The sequence below is a fragment of the Bos indicus genome, chromosome 6 (genome assembly GCF_029378745.1).
Source record: "Bos indicus isolate NIAB-ARS_2022 breed Sahiwal x Tharparkar chromosome 6, NIAB-ARS_B.indTharparkar_mat_pri_1.0, whole genome shotgun sequence".
NCBI classification, from domain to species: Eukaryota; Metazoa; Chordata; class Mammalia; order Artiodactyla; family Bovidae; genus Bos; species Bos indicus.
Window position 1 is genome coordinate 54,126,320 of NC_091765.1, and position 23,498 is coordinate 54,149,817.

Genomic DNA, 23,498 nt, shown 5'->3' on the forward strand with positions numbered 1-23,498 from the left:
ATTTCTAAAAGAGACTTTTCCCCCACACAAAACTGTTAGAGGGAAGCCTGGCATCTCTTGCTGGCAATATGATTTATCAGTGTTCACCATGGTTTTTCCTGTATGTAACTTGTGCCTATGCAAGTGCTCAGCCACTCAGCTGTGTCTGACTCTTTGCAACTTCATGGACTGTAGCCTACCATGCTCCTCTATCCATGGGAATCTCCAGACAAGAATACTGGAGTGGGTTGCCATTTCCTCCTCCAGGGGATCATCTGACCCAGGGATTGAACCCACATCTCTTGTGTCTCTTGCCTTGGTAGGCAAATTATTTATCACTGAGCCACCTGGAAAACATATAGAACTCACCAACCCTCATATTTTTATAAATTTATCTCTATCTTATAGAACCTTTGCACATGATTTCCTTCTGTTTATAGTATTTTCTCATGATGATGTCTTCTTGATAATTTTTTCTTCATCTAATATGTGTTCAAATGTCATTGCTTCAATAAAGTTTATCTAATCACCCTATTATACTGTCATCTGTCTCTGATAAATGTGCTTCTTGTTCATATATAAGAATTAATACCCATCTTCCTTTTTAGAACAAGCTTAATATCTTATTGCACCAATTCCTCTGGCCCATGTCTTCTCTTTAACTTTGAGAACATGGAGATTTATCATTGATTTGTAAGCAGAGCCACATTTCTTTTTAATACAATTTTTTATAGTTTACTAGCATTTCTATGTGTTGTGAGTCATATTTCTAGAACACAAATTTTAAAATGTAGCTTTTCACTTTGCCTAAAGCATGAGGTACATCATAAATAACATATTTAAGGTTTTCCTGGGAATTAGCTATATAATTTTATACTTCAAGAAGGGAAGTAAAGAAAGTGATTAATGGAGGATATTTATACCATCATATATTGAACTAAAGTCACAAAATACTTTGGGTTACATTGGGATTAAAACTAGTGGCTGCCAATCAACTATCAATGAACACTTTATATGATTACAGTCTCTAGGTTATTATTTGCAAGCTAAAAATTTTAAACTAGCAACACTTGTAGGTGATTTAAAGAAGACAAAATCGTGATGACTTATCCTACACAAAAAGTCAATGTAAAAATTGGTCATGATGAAAAAGGGGAATATAAAGCAGAAAGCCAATTTGTTCTTGAATAATATAATAGATCTGGCACATGTGGAATATTTTGTATAATTATGATTCTACTATCTCAAAAATATAATGGCAAAAATAGCTCAATAAAAGTTAACAGTATTTTTAACCTGTTAGGAAGTAGTCTGAAAGAAATCATGATAAAATCCTTATCTTGATCAGAATCCTTAGGCAAGAAATAAGAACCCTAAGAATAAAAGAGAAAAATCAGTCTATAAAACCATAAGAACTATGAGTAAGTGAAATAATAGTGATTTCACTAATCGGAAAACCTAGTTTAAGGAATACAACTTGATACTTGAAAGGTTATAATCAGGTAAAGAAGATAAAAAGACAAAAAGGAGAGACAATTTTATAGACTTCCTTGATACAATTTAAGACTAAAGATATCAAACAACTAATTTTACTTATTATATCAAAATAGGAATTTAAGAAAATATTATCCTACTTTTAGAAGTTAGAAATTCAGGAATACAATAATTTCCATATCTATCCAGACTATTAGTACAGTTACTAACAACATACATCTAAGCTGTACAATTTATAACTGTGATTCAGTATAGTGTCACTGAAACTAACATATGTAAATATAATATTGCAATATTTGAGCATCTATTTTTGGTGGGCATAGCTGCATTAAAAGAAATCATCCATATGTCATATATAGTTATGCACAACAGAAATGTATCTATGAGAGATATGAAATCTTAGTTCTTGGGAAACAAAGTAGAGCTGGGAGCTAGGGGATCTCTGTGAATTTATAGTTCCCTGAAGTATAGACTCTGGAACTGGCTTATTTTAAGATACCATCTTTTAAAAAGGGAAAGCTACACTTCCCTGGTGGCTCAGACAGTAAAGCGTCTGCCCGCAATGCGGGAAACCCGGGTTCGATTTCTGGGTTGGGAAGATCTCCTGGAGAAGGAAATGGCAATCCGCTCCAGCACTCTTGCCTGGAAAATCCCATGGACGGAGGAGCCTGATAGGCTACAGTCCATGGGGTCGCAAAGAATCGGACACAACTGAGCGATTTCACTTTCACTTTCAAGGTATATTGCAAAGGTAAATGATTACAATGATAAGCAGATAAAACAAGTTAAAGATTTATGATATTTCCATCATATTACTTGACTCTGTTTTTGTTTGATTTTGAATAACTTATTTAAACCAAAGAGCTATGAGAGATTATATGGCTTTGCAGCCAGCTGAGAGAGAGTGATATTAGCATGCAAGAAAAGGATAAGGTTATTAGCACAATGTTGGGCAAAGGCCTCCCACCTGAGTTTGTATTTAGAGAAAATATTTAAACTAATATTCCATTTTAATTTCTAGCTGAGGAACTACTGAAACTGTAGTATTTTTCTGTTTTCTTTGGTTAGTGTGTTTGATGCATTCCAGTTGTATTTTAGATCAAAGATGAGATTAAAGTAGGCATTATCATTATACTTGCTTTCCAAAGAGTTATCAGTGAGAAATATTTATCCTAGGTATTAAAAGTATAACTCTATCACTTTGAAAGTTATACATATATTGATAGAATCCTATAAAAATTAGGGAGAAGAAATAACAAATGGAGTTTTCAGATAAAAATGTATCACTATTGTGGACCTATAAACAGTACTGGCTATTCTTATTTTAATAAAGGTATTACAAATTACTATAGGTAGTATATTCTTGAAAATTACATACTTTTATAATTAAATACTCTGATAACAAGGTTTCACACTGAAATTATATTAAACATAAAACAATACAAAAAATGGACATAATACAAAGCATCATTAGATTACCATTCTCTAAATGTAGTTAATGGAGCACTAAGACATATACCTTTAATTCAAGTATTAAAAAGAACAATACCCTGTGAACTTTAATATAATCAGAACATTTTTGTGGGCAATGAGGCCTGTTCATCTGACATTGCACTCTATACTGGAAAAAAAAAAAAAAAACTGATACTTTTAATTAAAATATACCTGTATTACTTTATTTACTGAAATTATTTCAAAATGCAAGAATACATACATTACCTATCAGTAGGGGCTTCTCTGGCAGCACAGTGGTAAAGAACCCACCTGCCAGTGTGGGAGACATGGGTTCAACCCCTGGGTTAGGAAGATCTCCTGGCATCTCAGAAGGAAGGAAATGGCAACCCACTCCAGTATTCTTGCCTGGGAAATCCCATGGACAGATGAGCCTTGCTGATTAACGTGACTTAGCAACTAAACAACACAAACAACCACGTATCAGTATATGTATTTCCTTTCACATAATTTGGCAAAGTAGATGTGTTAGAAAAGACAAAATAATATACATATTCCTGATATAACTTCAATCCAGAGTAGCAAAAGCCCTGGAGAAGGAAATGGCAACCCACTCCAGTATTTTTGCCTAGAGAACTCCATGGACAGAGGAGCCTGGCGGTCTACAGTCTGTATGGTTTCAAAGAGTCTGACACAACTTTGTAACTAAACAGCAACAGACATGTAAAACGGTGATGCCAGCCTTTATGCGTGCAGAGAAGTCCACTGTTGGCATCATTTTGATGTCTGAAGGCATACCTGTTACACCAGCTTGGGTCCTAATTTCCTTGAAGCAAGTTTATTTATAAATCCCTTCCCTTCATAAGAATATCTAAGCTAAAATTTCTCATAATCTAGGAGTACCATTTAGCCAATATTCACAAGTATTCATTTTTAAACATCCACTCCTTTATAGCCTTTAACTTTTGCTAAGGATTAGTCTGGAAGGTGATGTCTGGTCCTACAAAGAGTACGCTTTGAAAGTACCTCAGAAGATGGACAATTTTTCATGATTTCTTCAAGTAAACTACATCAGATAATACAGTACATCAGTTAAGAGAGTTTATAGGAAACTTTAATGTAAGACACTATTGTCCAGAGCTAAAAGAGGGGCAAACCCCAAGGGACGCCACAGATGGGTCACAGAGCCCACACACTGAGGGATCAGTTCAGTTCAGTTGCTCAGTCATGTCTGACACTTTGCGACCCCATGAACCACAGCACGCCAGGCCTCCCTGTCCATACACACTGAGGATGGTTCCCTGGAAACCATTCTTCCTCCCAGAGTACTGCCTCACAACAGAAGAACAAATGAACATCAAGAGAAAAAGCCTAGAAAACTACCAGCTATTATAGTCCCCAAAACAGTTTCTAAGAATCCCCATGTTTGCAGGTGGCACAAGAAATGTGTTTACTCTCTCTTAGGTCCCCCATGACAAGAAGGGATGAGGTTATTCGTGTATCTGTGGCTCACTCTGGGCTCAGAGAAAAGTTCAAGGGTCAGACTACTGTCCTGTGATGACTCAAGACCCCAGGGGTAGTAATTCATGTTTTTAGGAGGGGTTTCATTTACTGTCATTAAAAACTTTGTAACCTTGGCACTTCAGGATTCTTCCCTTGTCAGAAGTGTGTGACATACATCTTAAGCAAAAACAGGCCCCTTGCTCTTCAGTGCCAATGACCTCATCTCTTGTGTGCAGTGACTTCGGAATTATGTTTCTGTAAGACGCATTCTTCCAAGTTCTCACCAAAAATTCATCTAAAAGGAGAAGTCATCCAAAAAGGCAAACTGTCTTAAGTGGATAAAGTGATGTTTATATGCAGTTAAAACAAGCAATCACTCAGGGTTTGAACAGTTTTAAAAGTCAAAGCACAGCATAGATGAACAGTGAATGTGTGGTCCTGATGGGGCATCACTTGGACATCTTAGTCTCTGAAAGTGTCTCCCCAGTGTCTAGGGTCTTCAACAACTGGAAAAGACCCGTAGCCTCATATATCCTGCTAAACTCTATACAGGAGGCCTCAGTTCAGTTCAGTTCAGTTTCTCAGTCGTTTCTGACTCTGCAACTCCATGAATCACAGCAAGCCAGGCCTCCCTGTCCATCACCAACTCCCGGAGTTCACTCAGACTCATATCCATCGAGTCGGTGATGCCATCCAGCCATCTCATCCTCTGTCGTCCCCTTTTCCTCCTGCCCCCAATCCCTCCCAGCACCAGAGTCTTTTCCAATGAGTCATCTCTTCGCATGAGGTGGCCAAAGTACTGGAGTTTCAGCTTTAGCATCATTCCTTCCAAAGAACACCCAGGGCTGATCTCCTTCAGAATGGACTGGTTGGATCTCCTTGCAGTCCAAGGGACTCTCAAGAGTCATCTCCAACACCACAGTTCAAAAGCATCAATTCTTTGGCGCTCAGCTTTCTTCAAAGTCCAACTCTCACAACCATACATGACCACTAGAAAAACCATAGCCTTGAGTAGACAGATCTTTGTTGGCAAAGTAATGTCTCTGCTTTTGAATATGCTATCTAGGTTGGTCATAACGTTCCTTCCAAGGAGTAAGCGTCTTTTAATTTCATGGCTGCAGTCACCAACTGCAGTGATTTTGGAGCCCCAAAAATAAAGTCTGGCGCTGTTTCCACTGTTTCCTCATCTATTTCCCATGAAGTGATGGGACCAGATGCCATGATCTTCGTTTTCTGAATGTTGAGCTTTAAGCCAACTTTTTCACTCACCTCTTGCACTTTCATCAAGAGGCTTTTTAGTTCTTCTTCACTTTCTGACATAAGGGTGGTGTCATCTGATACTTCTGTAAACAAGTCCTGCACATTGATGATATTGTTATGGGGATCCGGGATTGGAGAAAGACACAGGAGAGGCACAAAATGATTCTGAAAGAGAAACACATTTTAGTGTTTGTTTTCTGGGCATGTGTGCTAAGTTGCTTCAGTCATGTCTGACTCTTTGCAGGTATTTATAAAAGTCATGAAAGTTTCTGTTACTTACCTGCATATATTTATCCTTAATTTGTTCACAGGTAGAAATGCAATTGGGTATATAAAGGTGAATTAACCTTTATATCTCTACCTCTTAGGAGGTAGATCAACAACAACCAAAAAAAGTAGCAAAAGGATCACCAACCTTGGTCCTTGGGTTCTAAGAAAGACAATGTTGCAAAATTTGATGTAAAATTTGGTTTGTTGCAAAATCATCAAAGAAATTATGGTTTGGTGTTCTGTGCCATCTTGTTTCATGTTAGACCCATAATGAGCTTGATCGTTTCTGTTATTGCCATTCAATCCCTTATAAAATGTTGCAGAGAGGCCCTATGATGATGTCTTGTCATGTGGCTTTCAAATTCTGGATTTCAATAATCTCTTTCTGGGAGAGTAAGCTTTGATTTTTCTGTATTAACCCAGAACCTAGCTCAGGAATAGATAAAAAATAAGATATTCATGAAATGATCACCAGATAAAATGTATTACCTTTGGATCAAGTTAGGTAGAATTGAGTTTGGATTAGAATGGTTACAAATTTTTTGTTAAACCTTCTCCCTTGAATTTGGTCTGCATTAATTGCTTAAGTGAGAAGAATCTGACATAACAATTAAACATAATAATTTGATTTACTATCAGTGAATTAGAGCCAAAAAATAAAGACAAATTACTAAAGATATTATCTATGTGCTGAAAAATCTTAGAAAGTTGTGAAAGCTTTAAATATTGAAAGATACTATGTAGGGTAAACAAAAAATGCCAATTACAGTATTCATGAAAAATAATAAAAAGTATATAAGACCTTGAGTGACTTTATCAGTGTTTTCTAAATCTTAATTTTCAACACCTTCTAGTTCCTCTCTTAATAAGCGTCAGAGAAGAGAGAACATGAACTTGGAAATCATAAAAATCTGGTTTCTATTTTCAGTTTAGTTACTTGTCAAGTCATTTATGTTCCATTAGTTTCATTATTTACAACAAATATAACAATAATGATAATATTTACTTTCCAGAATTATAAATATTAGATAAAATGTACATTAGATTTTTGTCACTTGCTTTAAGTGCGCATCTCCAACTGATGACAGTATTTTCAGTTAGGAATGAGAAAAGAATATTGATCAACATATAACTTCTAAAACATACTTTTAACTCAGCCGTGACTGTAGCAGTTTATCCCAACACTATACTCCTGAACATATATCCATTCATTTTAATCTATTCATTTCTCCCAAAAAAAAAAACTTTCTTCTTCCTTTGAAATTCTATTGAACCATTATCATGAATTTTACTTTATCATTATTTCCTTAAAATTTTAAACTCATAAAAATAACTTTCACATACATCTTTTTCCAAAAATAACTACTTAAGTCTCTTTTGCATGGCAGGTGTTTAAAAATCATTTATTGATTTCATATAAATCAGTGATGTAATATTTATGGTGGTTTTGTGGTGTATTTTTCAGTGATAATATCCTCAAGAAAATTCAGTGATGATTTTCTCAGTGATAATTATCTCAAGGAAAACACTTGTTAAATTCATAAATGTTGATTGTTAAAATTTGTGTGACATTGCTGTTTGAAAATAATGAATTCTAAATAAATAAAAATGAATACCAACCACCTCACATTTATGGGAGAAAATGAAGCATAAATCAGTTCAGTTGCCCAGTTGTGTCCGACTCTTTGCAACCCCATGGACCTCAGCACTCCAGGTGACTGTCCATCACCTACTCCTAAAGTCCAACCAAACCCATGTCCATTGAGTCGGTGATGCCATCAAACCATCTCATCCTCTGTTGTCCCCTTCTCCCCCTGCCCTCAATCTTTCCCAGTATCAGGATCTTTTCAAATGAGTCAGCTCTTTGAATCAGGTGGCTAAAGTGTTGGAGTTTCAGCTTCAACATCAGTCCTTCCAATGAACACTAAGGACTGATTTCTTTTAGGATAGACGGGTTGGGTCTCCTTGCAGTCCAAGGTACTCTCAAGAGTCTTTTCCAACACCACAGTTCTAAAGCATCAATTGTTTGGCACTCAGCTTTCTTTATAGTTCAACTCTCACATCCATACATGACTACTGGAAAAACCATAGCCTTGATCAGGCAGACCTTTGTTGGCAAAGTAGGGCCTCTGCTTTTTAATATGCTGTCTAGGTTGCTCATAACTTTCCTAACAAGGAGTAAGCATCTTTTAATTTCATGGCTGCAGTCACCATCTGCAGTGATTTTGGAGCCCAATAAAATAAAGTCAGACAGTGTTTCCACTGTTTCCCCCTCTATTTGCCATGAAGTGATGGGACCGGACGCCATGATCTTCGTTTTCTGAATGTTGAGCTTTAAGCCAACTTTTTCACTCTCCTCTTTCACTTTCATCAAGAGGCTCTTTAGTTCTTCACTTTCTGTCATAAGGGTGGTGTCATCTGCATATCTGAGGTTATTGACATTTCTCCCAGCAATTTTGATTCCAGCTTGTGTTTCATTCAGCCTAGCGTTTCTCATGATGTACTCTAAATATAAGTTAAATAAGCAGTGTGACAATATACAGCCTCTACGTACTCCTTTCCCGATTTGGAACCAGTCTATTGTTCCATTTCCAGTTCTAACTGTTGCTTCCTGACCTGCATACAGATTTCTCAAGAGACAGGTCAGATGATCTGGTATTCCCATATCTTTCAGAATTTTCCACAGTTTATTGTGATCCACACAATCAAAGGCTGTGGCATTATCAATAAAGCAGAAACATGTTTTTCTGGAACTCTCTTGCTTTTTCAATGACCCTGCAGATGTTGGAAATTTGATCTCTTGTTCCTCTGCCTTTTCTAAAACCAGCTTGAACATCTGGAAGTTCACAGTTTACATATTGCTGAAGCCTGGCTTAGAGAACTTTGAGCATTACTTTACTAGCGTATGAAATGAGTGCAATTGTGAGGTAGTTTGAAGATTCTTTGGCAATGCCTTTCTTTTAGATCAAAGTAAAACATAAGCTCATTTTATTGTGTCCTCAAACTTAACTGTTGATAGTAATTTTATATCATATAGTATATATCCTCTACTAATACACAGTATTATGTTTACCTCAAGCATCATAAGCTAATGTATTTTTCTTCCTTACTTGTACAACTTGTTTGCAAGACTTTAAATTATGTCCCCATAACCACAGGGAATGGTTTTCTTTCATTTTGGATCTCTGAAATAGAGCAAAAACATATTTTCTGAGAATATTAAAGAGCATATTATTAGGAGGCAGAAATTTTTACTTTCTAGAAAATTTTAAATTAAGAATTTATAATCAATTACCAAATATTAATGATTTAATTGATTTCCAACTAAATGTTAATTCATTGTAGCCTGGTCTTATATTTTCTATGTTTTATTAAATCATGTGTTTTATGATACCTATTTATGCAAGTTCAGTTCAGTCGCTATGTCATGTCTGACTCTTTGTGACCACATGAATTGAAGCACGCCAAGCCTCCCTGTCCATCACCAACTCCCAGAGTTCACCCAAACTCATGTGCATCGAGTCGGTGATGCCATCCAGCCATCTCATCCTCTGTCATCCCCTTCTTCTCCTGCCCCCAATCCCTCCCAGCATCAGAGTCTTTTCCAATGAGTCAACTCTTTGCATGTGGTGGCCAAAGTATTGGAGTTTCAGCCTCAGCATCAGTCCTTCCAATGAACACCCAGGACTGGTCTCCTTTAGGATGGACTGGTTGGATCTCCTTGCAGTCCAAGGGACTTGCAAGAGTCTTCTCCAGTACCACAGTTCAAAAGCATCAATTCTTTAGCACTCAGCTTTCTTCACAGTCTAACTCCCAAATCTATACATGACTACTGGAAAAACCATAGCCTTGACTAGACGGACCTTTGTTGGCAAAGTAATATCTCTGCTTTTTAATATGCTATCTAGGTTGGTCATAACTTTCCTATGCAGGCTAATGAGGTCTAAATATTGGGAATATTTTATTGTTAGTGCTGTTGAAGTTCAATTTTATTGGCCAAATAAATGTAAAATAAATAGATCCAATATATATTAGATAATTAATGAAACAATAATATACACAGATATGATTTATTTGCAAGTTTTAAAGCCATGGAAAGACACTATGTATTTATGTTGTAGGTATTTAATTTATTGGAGAAGAAAATGGCAACCCACTCCATTATTCTTGCCTGAAAAATCCCATGAAGGGAGGAGCCTGGTGGTCTACAATCCATGAGGTGGCAAAGGGTTGGACACGACTGAGCAACTAACACTATACATGCAGTTTATTATATATTTCACATACCAGCCTCAACTGATTTCAGTTACTCTTCTCCAACAATTTTTCTCACTTACTTTTATGGCATGAATTTTGTCTACCTAAGTTTCATCTGGACCTTCCCATGTCCCTCAGAGGGAAAGAATCCATCTGCCAGTGTAGGAGACATCTGAGATAAGAGTTCAATCCCTAGGTCAGAAAGTTCTCATGGAGAAGGAAATGGCAACCCACTCCAGTATTCTTGCCTGGGAAATCCTATGGACAGAGGAGCCTTGTGGGCTACAGATCATGAGAATGAAGAAAAGTTGGACACAACTGAGTGACTAAATGACAGCAACAAGATTTCATCTAAATTTCTATCTCCTGTTCTTCTGTAATCTATACAAAAGTTTTCAAGCATTTCCCATGTTCTTGCAGTTAAGGGCCTTAAAATTCCTTCCCCAGCCAATATGAATACATAGCTAATATAAAATACCCCCAATTCTGAAACCAATGACTCCTTATAACTTCTTTTTTTCTATTAATGCTTTTACAAGTGTCCTAATTTCTGTTCAGATGACATCTATCAATTATCAAGCTGAGATGATTCTGTAATTAATTATTTATTCTTTTGTTCATGAAGCAAAAATTTATCGTTACTACTAAAATTGGCTGATAACAGTCTCAATACATTGTTGATAATGTAATAATAATTTCTTCCATTTTGTTGGATGTGAATTCTCTCAGAATGTTTGATAGAGATCAAGGACTCTTTGGATAGCCTGCTGGGATACTCAATAGTGCTACAACAGCAAGTTTCTGTTGACAGGTCAACTATGGTGATCTGTTCTCTCCTGGTGCCCAAAGCTTGTACCAGGCTCCATCCATCTTGTTCCAGAATGTTTGATCTTGCCTAAATCTTATGCTTTGATCCTATATTTTTAGTATAACCAATGAGTGGTCTAACAATATAATTTATAGTCCAAATAGAGATACTATTGACTGTGAAAAACAGTAAAAACACTTAAGATGTATAATTTTTGAATGTTTGGAGTGGGTAGCCATCCCCTTCTCCAGGTGATCTTTCCAACCCAGGGATAAAACCTGGGTCTCCTGAATATCAGGTGGATCCTTTACTGTCTGAGCCACCAGGGAAGCCCAAATTGACCACAGTATATTTGGAAAATCTAAAAATAACTATATTTTAAAAGTTTTTTTAATTTCTAAAAGTATATATATATATATACACACACACATTAATTAAAAATCTTATTTATATTGATTTCTAAGCATTTACATAAGAAGAAAAAATTCTGGTATATATGTATCTATTTCTAATACTAAATCACTAATATTTTTCTGAAGAATATATTTTTCAATGTGTCATAAAGTGTAAATTTGTACTGGAAAGCAGAAAAATCATCAGATTTTTTTTTCCGTAAGTTAAGATACTTTAAAATATTGTAGGACTTCCCTCTGGGTCCAGTAGTTAAGAGTCTGCCTGCCAATGCAGGGGATGTGGGTTCAACCCCTGTGGTCCAGGAAGATCCCACATGCCACAGGGTAACTAACCCATGTGGTACAACTACAAAGCCTGAACTCTAGAGCCTGAGCTCTGTAACTAAGAAGCCACCACAGTGAGAAGCCCACACACGGCAACTAAAGAATAGCCCCCACTCTCCACAACTAGAGAAGGCTCACATGCAGAAATGAAGACCCAGTGCTGCCGAACATAAATAACCATAATAGTTATTCAAGTTAAAAGTTGAATACAGTTTGATTCAGGTAGGGACTTCTCTGGTGGTACAACGGTTAGGATGCAGCATTTTCTCTACTGTGACCCTAAGTTCAATCCCTGGTTGAGGAACTAAGACCCTGAAAGTGAAGCAAAAAAAAAAAAACAAAAACACTTGATTCATGTAATTATTTATTTTGTTAAATCGTCCTTGATAAGTAGATTTCTAAAGCTTTCTATTTTGTATGAGTTGTTCTAAATAATCCAAATTTTCCAAAAACTGATATGTTGTTGGTGGTAGTATTTTATTCATTATTGCTATGATTGAATAATCTCCAGCCACTTTTGAAAGTGTAATTACACATTAAAAAACCCATTTACAAAATCTTTAATTTAATAGTAAGGCACTTATGTTGGTTTGCTAAATAGTTCCTCAAAGGTAAAACATTTTTAATTGATAAACAGTAAAGAAAGAAATTGGCTATTGCCATACTAATATTTTTTTTTGCTTTCAATATAAGATTTGTATATGTCATATATAACATATATACTATACATAACTTATTTTGAGTATTTAAAAATGCTTGTAAAATTTGACAACTCTGGATTTTAATTCTGAATTATATTTTCATTAAAACAGACTTCAAGCACATTCTTGCTTCACATATATTTAAATTTAGTAAGATTATTTGTTTTGCTGTGATACTATGCTTCAAATTTATATTCATAGTAATTTGCAAAACTAAGTAATTTTATTTTAAATGTTGACCTGTGAAGCTGAATTTTAGCAACTCTCACAATTTCAGTTGTTTTATTTTTGGGAGAATTAAATTTTAAAAGCTTTGTTTTAATTCATGAACTGAAAAAAAAATTTGAATCCTGTTTGGAATTAAGTGAATTCCTATTTAAAGTAACTGATGATTGGCTATGGTTTTTCTAGTAGTCATGTATGGATGTGGGAATTGGACTATAAAGAAAGCTGAGCACCGAAGAATTGATGCCTTTGAACTGCAGTGTTGGAGAAGACTCTTGAGAGTCCCTTGGACTGCAAGGAGATCCAACCAGTCCATCCTAAAGGAGATCAGTCCTGGGTGTTCATTGGAAGGACTGATGTTGAAGTTGAAACTCCAATACTTTGGCCACCTCATGCGAAGAGTTGACTCATTGGAAAATACCCTATGCTGGGAAGGACTGGGGGCAGGAGGAAAAGGGGATGACAGAGGATAAGATGGCTGGAAGGCATCATCGACTCGATGGACATGGGTTTGGGTAGACTCCGGGAGTTGCTGATGGACAGCGAGGCCTGGTGTGCTGCGATTCAAAGAGTCGGACACGACTGAGCAACTGAACTGAACTGAACTGACCTAATGATAACCAACAGCATTATTTAACTATATTCTGATGCACTTGACTTTCTTCTTATATTACCATATTTTACATATTAATATCTATCAGTTCACTTTTTTTTTTTTTGGTATGTACTAGCTCCTATCCATATCAACCTTCCTTTTAGAACTGAGCTTCCAAAATGAGTAGAGTTTCTTGCTCATCCTGTACTTACCTATTCCAAGTTACCTGACTCTAACTTGCAGTATTCAACACCACCTTATTATTAGGCTTTTTTTTTTTTTTTTTTTGAGTCATCATTTAGTATATATGGCCATGGACACTACTGATATTTCCCAGCTTCTTAAAATTTTCTATTTCATCTGATGGTTTCATTCTCTTTAATGACTCATATTAACTGTCTTTGCAAAATATTTTTCACTTGCACTTCCAATGGTGAAGAGTCTGAGAATTTTGAAATACCCTGGATAATTAAGTAGGATAAGGGATTAAAAATGTTCACTGTGTTTGTTATAAGGGTGATGGTAATAACTTGACAGTTATACTTTCATTAATGAAAAATAGAAATCACACTGAAATCATCTGAAAGGTAAATACAAGATTGAAATACGTGGATACATTTTAAGAAATTGGCTATTAATTGGAGAAGATAAATAGAACTATAGATAATGAGTATTTAAGGTCAAAGAAGATTTGTGTTTTATACACACACACACACACACATGGTGTTGACCATCTGGTGATGTCCATGTGTAAAGTCTTCTCTTGTGTTGTTGGAAGAAGGTGTTTGCTATGACCAGTGCATTTTCTTGACAAAACTCTATTAGTCTTTGCCCTGCTTCATTCCATATTCCAAGGCCAAATTTGCCTGTTACTCCAGGTGTTTCTTGACTTCCTACTTTTGCATTCCAGTCCTCTATAATGAAAAGGACATCTTTTTTGGGTGTTAGTTCTAAAAGCTCTTGTAGGTCTTCATAGAACCATTCAACTTCAGCTTCTTCAGCATTACTGGTTGGGGCATAGACTTGGATTACTGTGTTATTGAATGGTTTGCCTTGGAAATGAACAGAGATCATTTTGTCGTTTTTGAGATTGCATCCAAGTACTGCATTTTGGACTCTTTTGTTGACCGTGATGGCTACTCCATTTTTTCTAAGGGATTCCTGCCTGCAGTAGTAGATATAATGGTCATCTGAGTTAAATTCACCCATTCCAGTCCATTTTAGTTCGCTGATTCCTAGAATGTCAACATTCACTCTTTCCATCTCTTGTTTGACCACTTCCAATTTGCCTTATTCCTGGACCTGACATTCCAGGTTCCTATGCAATATTGCTCTTTATAGCATCGGACCTTGCTTCTATCACCAGTCACATCCACAACTGGGTATTGTTTTTGCTTTGGCTCCATCCCTTCATTCTTTCTGGAGTTATTTCTCCACTGATCTCCAGTAGCATATTGGGTACCTACTGACCCAGGGAGTTCCTCTTTCAGTATCCTATCATTTTGCCTTTTCATACTGTTCATGGGGTTCTCAAGGCAAGAATACTGAAGTGGTTTGCCATTCCCTTCTCCAGTGGACCACATTCTGTCAGACCTCTCCACCATGACCTGCCCGTCTTGGGTGGCCCCGTGGGCATGGCTTAGTTTCATTGAGTTAGACAAGGCTGTGGTCTTAGTGTGATTAGACTGACTAGTTTTCTGAAGATCATGGCATCTGGTCCCACCACTTCATGGGAAATAGATGGGGAAACAGTGGAAACAGTGTCAGACTTTATTTTGGGGGGCTCCAAAATCACTGCAGATGGTGACTGCAGCCATGAAATTAAAAGACGCTTACTCCTTGGAAGAAAAGCTATGACTAACCTAGATAGCATATTCAAAAGCAGTGACATTACTTTGCCAACAAAAGTCCATCTAATCAAGGCTATGGTTTTTCCAGTGGTCATGTATGGATGTGAGAGTTGGACTGTGAAGAAAGCTGAGTGCTGAAGAATTGATGCTTTTGAATTGTGGTGTTGGAGAAGACTCTTGAGAGTCGCTTGGACTACAAGGAGATTCTGAAGGAGTTCAGCCCTGGGATTTCTTTGGAAGGAATGATGCTAAAGCTGAAACTCCAGTACTTTGGCCACCTCATGCGAAGAGTTGACTCATTGGAAAAGACTCTGATGCTGAGAGGGATTGGGGGCAGGAGGACAAGGGGACGACAGAGGATGAGATGGCTGGATGGCATCACTGACTCGATGGACGTGAGTCTGGGTGAACTCCGGCAGTTGGTGATGGACAGGGAGGCCTAGTGTGCTGCGATTCATGGGGTCGCAAAGAGTCGGACACGACTGAGTGACTGAACTGAACTGAACTGAACACACACACACACAGACACTGAGTTCAATCACAAAACTAATTGTTTTATAATTGAATCACTTTGGAATACTTAAATCCCTAAAGGAAGAAACGAACTGAATATTCTAATTCAGTAGGGCATGGATAAGATTAGACTTCCTACTTTATGATCAACTGCCTTTTGATTCCTAATAAGAGTCAATGGCTCAAATCCTCCTACTTTCTAATACACTTAGTGCCTTAGTTTCTAAAACACAGAACTAACCAACTCATAAAACCTTTCGTTAAGTCCTCATTGACTTTGGAATAAAATACAGATTCCTTAGCTTAGAATAAAATGCCCTTCATTAATAAGCCCTTTACTAACACTTTAGATCTGCATTTTTATCATCTTGCCTTCCAATATGCCTTCTAGAATCTCTCTATAGCTGACTAAATGTATTAAGCTTCAGAGACATTGATATAAGCTTTTTATTATGCTTTTTATTATTCCTTCCCTAATCACCAATTTAATTCATTTTTTACGTTTTAGACTATTCACTTATTTGATAAATATTCATTGTGAATATATGAAACAGTATAATAAGTGTTGGTGACACAGCAAAGAAAAACACAGGTATCTTATATGTATATAATATTATATTTATTTATGTTATATCAATAATATTTATTTTGTAATTACTGGCTTAATAGATGTTGACTTTAGTAGAATATCCACAATAAAAAGGAATATATCCCTTATATATTGAATTAATAGAAGTCATCATTTTTAAACCAATAATTATAAAATAAATACAAAAATACAATAAGCATTATTTAAATAAGGCAACAGAATATCATGAAATTGTATACCAAAAAGACTCAGAACTTTGGGAAGGTTAAAAAAAGTAAGCTAAGTATAAGCAGTATTTAGTATGAAACTTGATTACTAAGAAGCAAATTCAATATGCGAAGACTTCAGAAAAAGTACCACGAGAGAAGCTAGATACTTCAAAGATGAAACCAGATCTTTGAGCATTAGAGAAATATACAGAAGGCTGAGTGCCTTGAAAAACAAATTTAATAGAAAAAGAGTAGCATGAACTTAGACTAAAGATATAAGCCAGGATATAATTATGTGAGGTTTACAAACCATAATAAAAAATAATGTAAGGTTGTTCTTTATGATCAGAGGAAATTTTTCTATATGCTTTTAAGCAAATGTGTGACATGATCAGGTATAAATTTTTAAAGCATAATTTGAGATGTTGCCTGGAGAATAGATAGACTGCAAATATGCAAGAGTGAATGTAGGGGGAGTGATTAGGAGGTTATTACAGACTTCAGATAGGAAACGATGATGAGTTGAACTAGGATGCTGGGAGTGGAGATGGAAAGAAGGAACTGCCTGAATATTTTAGTAGAAATTTTATATTTATTTGATAATGGAGATAAGAGAGAAGAAATTAGATATTATTTCCTCCAGAGTGTTTACATTCTGGATCTTTTAGATGAGAAATGGATCTTTCTCATCTAGGTTAGTTCCCATGTATATGCACTCTGGGTTTACCTCAGTCTTAGAAGTGGCCTTGTTTAAATAAGGATTTGACTCAAATAATTGTAATGATAATTGTTAACAGAAATATCTGTAGATAACAAAGATTATGGTATACTGGAAACAGCAGTATATTTAAAATCAGTAAGCTTTGGTCTGATACAGACTAGTTGTTAAGTATTGAATAAAATAAAGGATTGCTGACATTTGCATAGGAAATTGTCCCTTTCTTTGTACTTTTCCATGCATATGCAAGTGTTCTGCCTCTCTCATTACCTCTCCTATGCTATTCCTGTGGCTACATTCCACAGAGAGTTGCTAGCACCTCCCAGACATAAATAAGAGAATCAATTTCCATAAATGATACAGCCTGAGGAGTGAATTTGAGGACTTGGAAAGCAGCCAGTTCTCTAGTTTTATGGCAATGCTTCCTGCATTGCAATCTGCTGTGCTGGGGGCATGTGAAGACAGGAAATGGCAGGCCCCTTAGTCATCTGTAGACTGCAGGGCTGTGGTGAGCCCTCCATAGGCAAGATGGCTAGAGGATCTGCTTTAAATGGCCCTGATGTACTTCTGACCATATGCTAAAGCTGTGGAATGATGGGAAATGGGAATATCACAGAGCTACCTGTTGTGCCCCAGTTAGAAACGCTGTGATTTCTGTAGTACCTAAATGGTCCAGAATAAACAGTACTGGGCCAAGAGAGAAAAAAAAAAGTCACTATTTATTGTCACCAGTTATTTAATTACAATTAACATTAACTTTAATTTCTCAGTTGTTTTTATTTAAGTTAACCCTGCTTGTGATAAACTCTATAGATGAAACAGTGTTCCTTTATATACTCAATACATGGAACAAGTTGCCAATCTACCATATGCAATAAAGCATTAATTTATGATAAGAAATAAATATCATTGTAAATGTGGCAGAGGGGCCATCTAGAACAAATGCTCTGTGTTTAACATATTAGAATTTGTCTTGCTTGGTGTGGGTTGCTGTAACAAAATAACATAGACTAGGTGGTTTACAAACAATAGAAATGCATTCCTGGAGGCTGGTTCTGGGAAATCCAAGAACAAGGTACTGGCAGGTTCAGTGTCTAGTGAGAGTCCACTTTCTGGTACATAGAGAATTGTCTTGCTGTAAATTCTTGTGGCAGAAGGGATAAGGTTCTTGCTAAAGCCTGTTTGGTAAGAACTGTAATCATGTTTTGGAGTCCAAAGTCTTACAGCTTGCTGCATGACAGGGCAGTAATTGAGAGACAAGTTGTTGGGACAAGGAATAGCAACTTGATTCACAAAATGAACAGACACATAGCTAACATGACTAAGAACAGATGTGTTTGCATGCTAAGTCACTTCATTTGTGTCCAACTCTTTGCAACCCTATGGACTGTAGCCCGCCAGGCTCCTCTGTCCATGGGATTCTCCAGGCAAGAATACTGGAGTGGGTTGCCATGGCCTCCTTCAGGGGATCTTCCCAACCCAGGGATCGAACCAGCATTTCTTATCTCTCTGCATTGGCAGGCATGTTCTTTACAGCTGGCACCACTAGGGAAGCCCTAAGCACAGGCAACAGAGCACAGAGGTTAGAACTTAAGGATTGGATACAAATTGGAGTCAGGTTTGCCCTCTGTTAAGTTCTAGTCAAGGCTGCACCCTTTTGACCTAATCACCTCCCAAAGACTGCACTTGTTATTATAACTTTGGGAGTTAGAATTTCAATATAAGAATTTTGAAGGGACACAAACATTCACTCTTTAGAAGAATGATGTTACCACTGTCACTAATAATGACTGAAAGTGATAATTATAGGAAAAGACTTTTTACAATTATTTATTTTAAAGATTTTTATTTTGGTTCTTTAAATATTTCTTTTGCTTTAATTCTTCCTTCAACCTAACTAGCTTGTCCATCAGCAGGAACTTGAGGTTGTGCCTTAGAGTAATGATAAAGAGGAATTCAAACTTTTTTAAATAATATTTTTGTTGTCACAAAATCTAAGTTTAATTACATCTGACTTAATTCCAGAGGTCATTCAAGAACACTTGTTGATGGTACATCAACCACTTCTTTCAGTAGGAACCCTGTTAATGATATTTCTGCAAAGAAATAATAAATTCAATAAATACTCATCCAAGAAAAATAATAAATCCTTAACTGACTACATCTTTTTTTACTGTAGTTAATTAGATCCACATTCAGGCCAGATTTCCTACTCTTCCATATATGCAGTTTACCAATTTTTATTGTTGAAGTGTATTCTTTTTAATAAACACATATTATAATTATCATTTGCATACCCATTTTTGTGTTTATGGTCATTGGATAATTTATAGTATTTTAAATTATTTTTCCTATTATGAATGCAGCTATATGGCATTTATTTTAATTAAGGTATAATTTATATATAATAAAATTCAGCCTGTAAAGAGTAATTTTATGAAACATGACATATAGAAAAATATATAGACAAATTCCATCTCTTCCCAAAAAGTTAAAAAAATTTTGCCTAGGTCCAAAGTCATAAATATCTTCTTCTTAAAGTTTTATAGTTTTTAATTTTACATATAGATCTAAGATGTCTTTTGAGTTATTTATTATGATGTGAGGTGTAGATCAAGATTTATTATTTCTTTAGATATCAATTTGCTTCAACATTATTTGTTTCAGCAGATTTTTCCAGCACTATTTATTTCTTCATTGAATTGCCTTTTCTTTTTTTCTTTCTTAAAAATCAACTGAGTATATATATGTGCATCCATTTCTCAATACCTTAATATGTTCCAGTAATCTTTGAGATGATTTCTTCTAATACTACAGTCTCTTGATTATTCAAGTTGTTCAGTAAGTCTTGAAAACAGATAGTGTGAGTCCTTAATTTTATTTTTTTCAAAATTAGTTTGACTATTTTGGATCCTGTTCCCTTCTATATTGTATTCCCTATCCTAATTATAGGATCAGTGCAGATACTGGATTCATTTTAAGATTATATCAGATATGTACCATATTAATATTTTAACATTATATGTTGAGAACAAATTTTGCTTCCTATAGGAATCTGGTATATATTTGAATGTTCACTGGACCATTGTAACAAGTTATTATATTAGCTTCTGGCATGGAATATGTTATCAATGACAAAATTTGGATTTTAAAACAGTATTAGAAAATATTACAGAAGATGAGATACTTTTATCTATAAAATCTGATTTTAAAGTTATTACCCAAGTGTTTTTGACATATTATGTACATTTATAACTAATGATATTTATTTATTCATATTACACTTGCTATTGATATTGAATTAGCATGAGAGAAGCATTATTATTCAAAGAACATTGCAGTGATAACCATGGCACTGGTCTTGCTATTGAGAGGTGTGGGTGGTGACAGCTGATGTACAACTGAAGAAGCAGTACTTCCAGGCCTGGTAGCCTCTTATGTAAAACTGATCTTTAGAACCCCCTTCCGTTTCCTGTACTTCATTCCCCAGTTTGTGGCCCTCTATACAGGAAGTTCCAAAAGTGAAAGCCAAGGAGCTGAGGGAAGACATAGGGTCGAATTTGGGAGACACTGACAAGAAAGTCACTTTTGATTTGACCCAGACAAGAGTTGATATTCCTATAATCCAGGTTATGGAATCAGGGAAACATATATATATATATATATATATCGTATGCTGTAGATACTCACACTGAATATGTACTTAGACTATTTTAAAGGAAACACATAATCTATGTATCTCCCATATGATATAATAATATTAATTGTAGTATTTCTACTGTTGTTGTTCAGTTGCTAAGCTGTGTCTGACTCTTTGTGACCCCATGGACTACAGCAAGTCAGGCTTCCCTGTCCTTCACTATCTCCCAGAGTTTGTTCAAACTCATGTCCATTGATTCAGTGATGCCATCCAACCATCTCCAACCATCTCATCCTCTGTCACCCTCTTCTCCTCCTGCCCTCAATCTTTCCCAGCATCAAGGCTTCTCCAATGAGTTAGATCTTCACATCAGAAGACCAAAGAATTGGAGCTTCAGCTTCATCATCTGTCCTTCCAATGAATATTCGGGGTTGATTTCTTTTAGGATTGATTGGTTTAATCTCCTTGTTGTCCAAGGGATTCTTAAGAATCTTCTCCAGCTCCACAGTTCTAAAGCAACAATCAATTCTTTGGTACTCAGCCTTCTTTAAGGTCCAATTCTCACATCTTATGTTATAATATATATTACTTTGATATATACATAAAAGTCACTTTGATTTTCCATTTTTATCCCTGTTTTTTTCTATGAAAAAAATAAAATATGTGTCCCCAAAACTTGCATGATAAACGTTTGAATCCACTGATAACTCAATCCACTCATTTAAAAAGTTAGTTATAAATTTTTTGAGCACAAACTAATTTTCATGATATTGTGTTTTGTAGAACTAATAAAGTTAACAACAATATAGCTTCTGTTTCAAATGACTTATAATCTAAGCAAAAGCAAAACAGAAACCACGAAATCAATAGAGAAATCAGAGACCTTAAGGAAGAAATAGAGTTGCATTTTAGTGGGAGTTTCTATCTATAGACAACATAAGGCAGTATCTCTTAAAGTGAAAATAACTTTTGGAAATCTGAAAGACAACCATTTGGGCATTTCAGGATTAATTGTTAAAAAACTGACACAGCCACTTTTTCACTATTTTTCTAGTTGAACACTATATGAGGCCTTTGGCTTGCTTGCATTTGAGGACCAAGAAATAAGAAGATATACTTTCTTTAAACACTACTCAATTCACTGTTGATAGTGGAAATTGGGTACTGAAACTTGCTGAAGGAATAGCAAGTTAACATTTACTATGTTATCTTCATTAGAAGGCATCTACTCATTGAGCATAATGGCAAGTAGCATGAACAATTTAAATTCCTGTTTTATGCTTACTGGTTCATTCTCTTTGTGCTGTCTTTCAATTCATTTATATCCAACTTCCATCAGATGAACAACATATGCATGCTGCTTCTTCAATATCACTGCAAAAACAATCTAAAACTTTCCTATGAACAAATGTACATGTACCATAGGGATGAAAGGTAGAGAAAAATCACTTGACCTCCAACAATCTCTGAAAAATCCGAACCTACAAGGATTGGCATCAAATTTCACTAAATAATTTGCTATCCTAATAAATTAGTCACTGCAGATGGTGATTGCAGTCATGAAAATAAAAGACGCTTACTCTTGGAAGGACAGTTATGATCAACCTAGACGGCATAGCATATTAAAAAGCAGAGACATTACTTTGTCAACAAAGGTCCGTCTAGTCAAGGCTATGGTTTTTTCAGTGGTCATATATGGATGTGAGATTTGGACAATAAACAAAGCTGAGCACTGAAGAACTGATGCTTTTGAACTATGGTATTGGAGAAAACTCTTGAGAGTCCCTTGGACTGCAAGGGGATGCAACCAGTCCATCCTAAAGGAGATGAGTCCTGGGTGTTCATTGGAAGGACTGAAACTCCAATACTTTGGCCACCTGATGTGAAGAGCTGACTCATTTGAAAAGACCCTGATTCTGGGAAAGATTGAGGGCAGGAGAAGGGGATGACAGAGGATGAGATGGTAGAATGTCATCACCAAGTCAATGAGCATGGGTTTGGGTGGACCCTAGGAGTTGGCGATGAATAGGGAGGCCTGGTGTGTTACAGTTTATGGGGTCGCAAACAGTCAGACATGACTGAGCAACAGAACTGAACTGAAATAAATCATTAATAGTGATCTTATAAATAATTTCAGAGATAAGAACAACATGAGGCTTCAGTAACAATAAATATCAGAGACCTTAAAATAAATTAATAATATCTTCAAACCACAATATAAAAAGATACTCTTCTTACTTAACAGTTATTCATCTTACACATTTTCTGACACATGTCACAGTATCCCAGGACTGATAATGATTTGTGAATGTCATCTCTTCAATCCTTTTCTGTTAGGAGGACAGGACATCCAAATACTAATATATAGGATAACAAAGGAGACAAAATAGAATAGAGATGCAAAGTAGGAAGGGGAGTTATAGAGGAGAAGAGAACAATGGACAAAAGGCAATCAATAAGAATCAGAGTTCACTGTCCTTTCAAAATATCAACAGGCTCCATTCAATCTGTTTACAACAGTTTTTACATATCTTGTGATCTGCAATTTTGGGGGACAAGGAGAAGGGGTAGAAGAAGAAGGAGGATGATGAGCAAGGGACAAGAAAGGGGAAGGAGAAGGACGGGGAGGGTAAGAAGAAGAAGGGAGAGAAGGAGAAAAATAAAAAGAAAAGGAAGAGGAAGAGAAAGGAGCACAGGG